Here is a 4,912-nt window from a genome sequence, read left to right as displayed (position 1 = left end):
CAGTGAGATTGCGTATTCCATTATTTTAATTTTTAGATCTAACAGTTTTGATCATTTGATTAAGAAGATCCGACGGTCGTAAGATGGGATAACCAAAATGAAGGCTGAATTAAATTTTATCACTGTTAGTCCCAAAGTATTGTAGAGGGGGTGGGGGTTGAATAAGATACTTACAATCTTTTTTTAATTCATTTCAAGTTCTTCGTTATATTTATGGCACTACGCCATAGATTGGATTCTGCAACCCCAAGAAACCGTTACCAAAGGCCAAAAACGCGTTGCTAAAGGCAAAAAAAGGCTATTGCGACTCTTTTTCGGGGTTGCAATAAAGTTTTTTGCAACCCCGGGGACACCCTATTGCAACCCTTTGTTATCCATTATTGCAACACCAATGGGGTTGCAATAGGACTTGAAAAGTGTTATAACGGGTTTTGGGCTATTAGTACAATATTTATGGGCCCCACATGTGAGGCCCACTTGTGTGATATTGATGCAACCCTTTTGCAACTTTTTTTTAAATGTTTTTTGCAACATTTTTAGTGTTTTTTGTAACATTTTACACTGATTATTAGCAACACTATAAAGACGTATTGCAACGCTTTTATAAAAAAAATGCAAGGAACTGCTTGTAAATTGGCATGCCCATAAATAAGACCAAAGTCTTAAAACCAACACAATCAACCAATCCACCAACCATAACATCAGTTATCACAAATAAACACAACTACCTTCACCATCACCATACTACCATCCTTATACCACCAATTGTCTACCAACCATAAAACAAAAGTGAAAGTTTTAACAAGTTAAAGTTGCACACTTCAAAATATAATATCGTAGTACTGAGAAAAACAAAGTAGAACGATAATGCTGCTAGAACTCTTCTGACTAGGTAAAACATTCGCTTCAGCTTTTTGAATAAGCAGCTCCATCTCTTGAACCTACAGAAGCAATCGGGCTAACAAGATCATCTAACATTTGACAACCCTTTTCATACAGTTTTAAAGCAGCTGCTGGACCAATGCCCCATACTTCCTAAACAAACTAATAATTCGCACCTGCAAAATTAATAGCAGGTTGAATACTGAATACTGAAAATATGACACATTGTTCGACTTGAATACTGAAATAGCAGGTTGAATACTGAATACTGAATACTGAATACTGAACACATTGCTGGACCAGAGCCTCAATATGCCAATATTTAACTTGAATACTGAAAATATGACATATTGAGGCTCTGGTTGTGAAAGGGACCATTAAGTTAGTGATTTTTAACTTGAATACTGAAAATATGACACATTGAGGCTCTGGTTGTGAAAGGGACCATTAAGATGGTGAAGATATAGTACACAGTAGCATAGTAAGTTAATGACACAGGCACCCAGAGGAGAGAATCATCAGATTCTGCTCATTCAATCAGTATAAACATAAACAAGTACATTATTCAATCAGTATAAACACATGACCTTTGGACTGTTATTGTTCAACTTACATCCCATGGGACGATGTAGTTCACTGCTGGAAATTAGTCTCGATGTCTCTCACTTACGTAACAATAAAGATAATTGTTCGACTGTTATTGGATTGAAGTTCACCCGTCAATGGAAATTTTGTCATGTCTATAAGGTAACGATAACGATAACGCTAGAATAGGAAGAAAAACAGTTAGCCACTGTCAGACAATTCATATATATAACCATTTATTATGTTCAAGCTCCTAATTCTGAAAATAATCCCACTTCTGAAAGATAGACGCCAAAAGATACATAACCAACTAACAAAAACATGCAGAACACATAAAGGTTTGGAACAATAATGAATGTTGTTGGCACGCAGTGATTCAGGTCAACATTAAATAGATAAAATAATATGGAAAAAAAACTCTGTAGCAGCAATCATATATAACCAGATATAAGCAATGATCTGATTAAAAATATAAAATCAATAATTTGACTTCACAGTTTATATCCGTATCGATGTTCCTTTACCACAACCCTTGACCTTTACTCATCCGTTGTAAATGAGGTCTTCCTCATGGAGCTTCACAAAAGCCTCTAACACATCCCTCGACCTTTTCTCATCCATTATAAAAAACTGCCACGAGAAGAAATATATCAACAAAGTAAAAAAAATGAGGCTTAGCGAAATATTTTCAAGTCTGCATCAATTCATATACCCCCTATGATATTGATTTAATTTACCATATTAAATCAATTCTAAGCTCTGGAGGGGTCGTTAGAATGTCCTCTGAATTAATTGTCACATCACTAAGTTTTTGCAGGGAAATAGTAACTAATGAGAATTGAGAGTTGAGGAAAATGATAACCACAGAACTATCAATTAACAAACTAGAGTCTACGCAAAGCAACCATATACATCCTATTCTATATATAGCACAAACCTCTGATTAAAAAAATATGGAAAATTTTTAATACTGAGCCACAAAATAAAAATATAAAAAACATAAAAATATCAGGTTTTAGTAAAGTTAATAAGTTTACCCTCAACTTAAACTTGGTTGTACCAATACAAGCAGTGTCTAAATCCCTTCAAGTGATAATGTTAAACAATACAATTAAAGTAAATTAGGCTTCTCTTACTTTATTTGTTTCTGTGATTAATCATGAGAAGAAATGTTACCCAAGTCCTACAAGGGCCTTTCAGGTTTTGAAAGCTCATAAGTTGTGTAAAGTTTACGAAAATATTAGCTATGATATGTTGATATGTACTCAAAATAACATCAATATAATCCCAATAAGAATCAGACTATAAACATTCAATGCCTTTTTTCCGATGTCAATCATAAAATCTAAGTCCTACAAGCCAATCGATACTTTATCAACATGAGCTGACACATAAAAGCCTGCAGCTATAGAAAGCTGAACAGAAGTAAAACCAACAGCTCATCCTTCACCAATCACGGGTACTCTTTTCCAATGGGAAATAATGAAAGAACAAGTCATATGTTAAATAAGTTTCCCAACAATAAAAGAATCAGAAAAGATGTCATAACTTAAACTCCTACTTCATTTTGACCATCATTGGTATCATAAATTGAGGCCAAATTTACAGAGTCGACCTTAAATCAAAGATAAGATACATGGAGGGTTAAGAGACAGAGTACCCTATGTTCACATGTAAGTTCCCCGGGGCCTGAACTGGATGGAGGCATTCATGAACCTAATATACAAAAAATAACAACTATATTAAGATACCACAACCCTAATAAAATCATGCTAAAATCGGAAATCAAGTACAACTCAAATGTAATCAAACCAGAGAGAAATACCTTCAATCGAAACAGAGAGGAAGAGATGCTAAGAAAAAGCGAGAGAAACGAAGATAATTGGAAATATACAGGCTCCATATGTAAATCCCCAATTGATAACCCTAACTCAATTTGATTGTAACCATTTGATACTCCCTATCGGAACCCTAATTAAAGAAGCCAAAAAATAATCAAACAACCGAAACAAACCCTGACAATTAGGAAAATCTACAAAATCAAACAAACTACACTAATTAAACAAGTAATGCACAAAAATATTCAAATCCAATTATCAAAATCCTGAAAAATAGTGAACCCTTGAATGACTTCTGAGAAAGAGAGAAAGAGAGTGAGAGCGGTTGTGTTTCGAGAGTTCAACCCGAGATCTTGAGCCTGAAAACAGAGAGTGGTGAGTTTGAAATGTGAGTTTGAGAGTGTGAGTTTCTGTATGTCTGAAATCGCCCTCTCTTTTTTTGTTAAAATTTCAACGCTCCCAAATTTTTATCTCACGCCCATCAATTTCAACTCTCGGCCCAAGTTCTATTCTAAATAAATAATCTGGTCCAATTTTATTTGTTAAAATTTAAATTATTAATTTCACTTTTCTTTTAATAAATATTATTTTAATGTTTAATTATAAAAAATAATTAAAATTCAACAAAATAGAAATATTGTAAATCAATCCACTAATTAATGATCACTTGTTAAATTTTATAAGACATTAAATTATTAATATAATTTTATAAATCAGTCCGCTAATATTATTAACTTTTAAAAATAAATAAAATATATATTTCAATTATTAATTCATTTTGATGTAAAAAATTATTAATTAGTTAAATTAAAAAAATCTTCTTCATATGTATACTATATTGGTAACACATTTTAACTATACGGCACCATAAAAAAAGAGGGGTTGCGATAGATATTTGTTTATAAGGCTATTATAACGCTTTTCTTTGCAACCCCAGGATGAAGGGTTGCAATATGCAATCTATGGCGTAGTGCGGAATCAAAATAGATACAAAATAATTCGAGGAATATATTATTTTATTAATATAAACCTTGAGGTTTCTAAAATCTAATCAATTAAATTAAATGATTAGTTATAATAAATTCGACAACACAGTAGTATGTTTACAAGATTAAATAAATAGAGCCTTCAATGGAGTTTTATAAGAAATACAGTTGGTTGTTGAGGAAGATAACTAAATGAAATAAATTTATTCTGCTTTTTTTGTAGAGTTTCAAATTCTTTGGACAGGTGGCACAATATTGTCCACACAACCAAATCATTTTTTTCTGCATACAACGAAATAACCAAGTCAATTACTGGCGATAAAAGGGAATAAATGATTTTGCTTCAAACTCTTTACTTGCGACCACATGAGGAAAATATTACTTGTTACTTGCGACCACAGGAAAGTATAAGTCCCTTAGTGTAACTCCTAGGTTGCGACCACTAGGAAGATTTACCTGGGCTATCTTTGCCCAATAGCAAGTTCTCCGCCTTAGCTGATTTCGTACTTGTGACCTATAGGAATCATAAATCCCCTTAGCATATTTTATCTAGGTTGTGACCACAGGGACCATTGTTCCTTGGATACAAAATTGACTTGGACAAAATCACACCTCTTGAAC

General features: G+C 33.1%; 1 long non-coding RNA gene across 2 annotated transcripts; it reads right to left on the bottom strand.

Moving 5' to 3' along the window:
• Positions 1-645: 645 nt before the first annotated feature.
• Positions 646-3,795, bottom strand: LOC141712736 (uncharacterized). 2 transcript variants are annotated; one of them, XR_012571688.1, is made up of 5 exons: positions 3,588-3,795; positions 3,293-3,438; positions 3,128-3,183; positions 1,496-2,097; positions 646-1,058 (listed from the first exon to the last, which is right to left on the bottom strand). It is a non-coding gene; the product is annotated as an uncharacterized LOC141712736 (long non-coding RNA). The 2 variants fall into 2 exon arrangements; XR_012571687.1 differs by having other exon boundaries at positions 3,293-3,795.
• Positions 3,796-4,912: the final 1,117 nt, after the last annotated feature.

The sequence above is a fragment of the Apium graveolens genome, chromosome 3 (genome assembly GCF_009905375.1).
Source record: "Apium graveolens cultivar Ventura chromosome 3, ASM990537v1, whole genome shotgun sequence".
In the NCBI taxonomy this organism is placed as follows: Eukaryota; Viridiplantae; Streptophyta; class Magnoliopsida; order Apiales; family Apiaceae; genus Apium; species Apium graveolens.
Note: the sequence above shows the minus strand (reverse complement) of the source record. Positions and strands in the feature narration are given on the sequence as shown.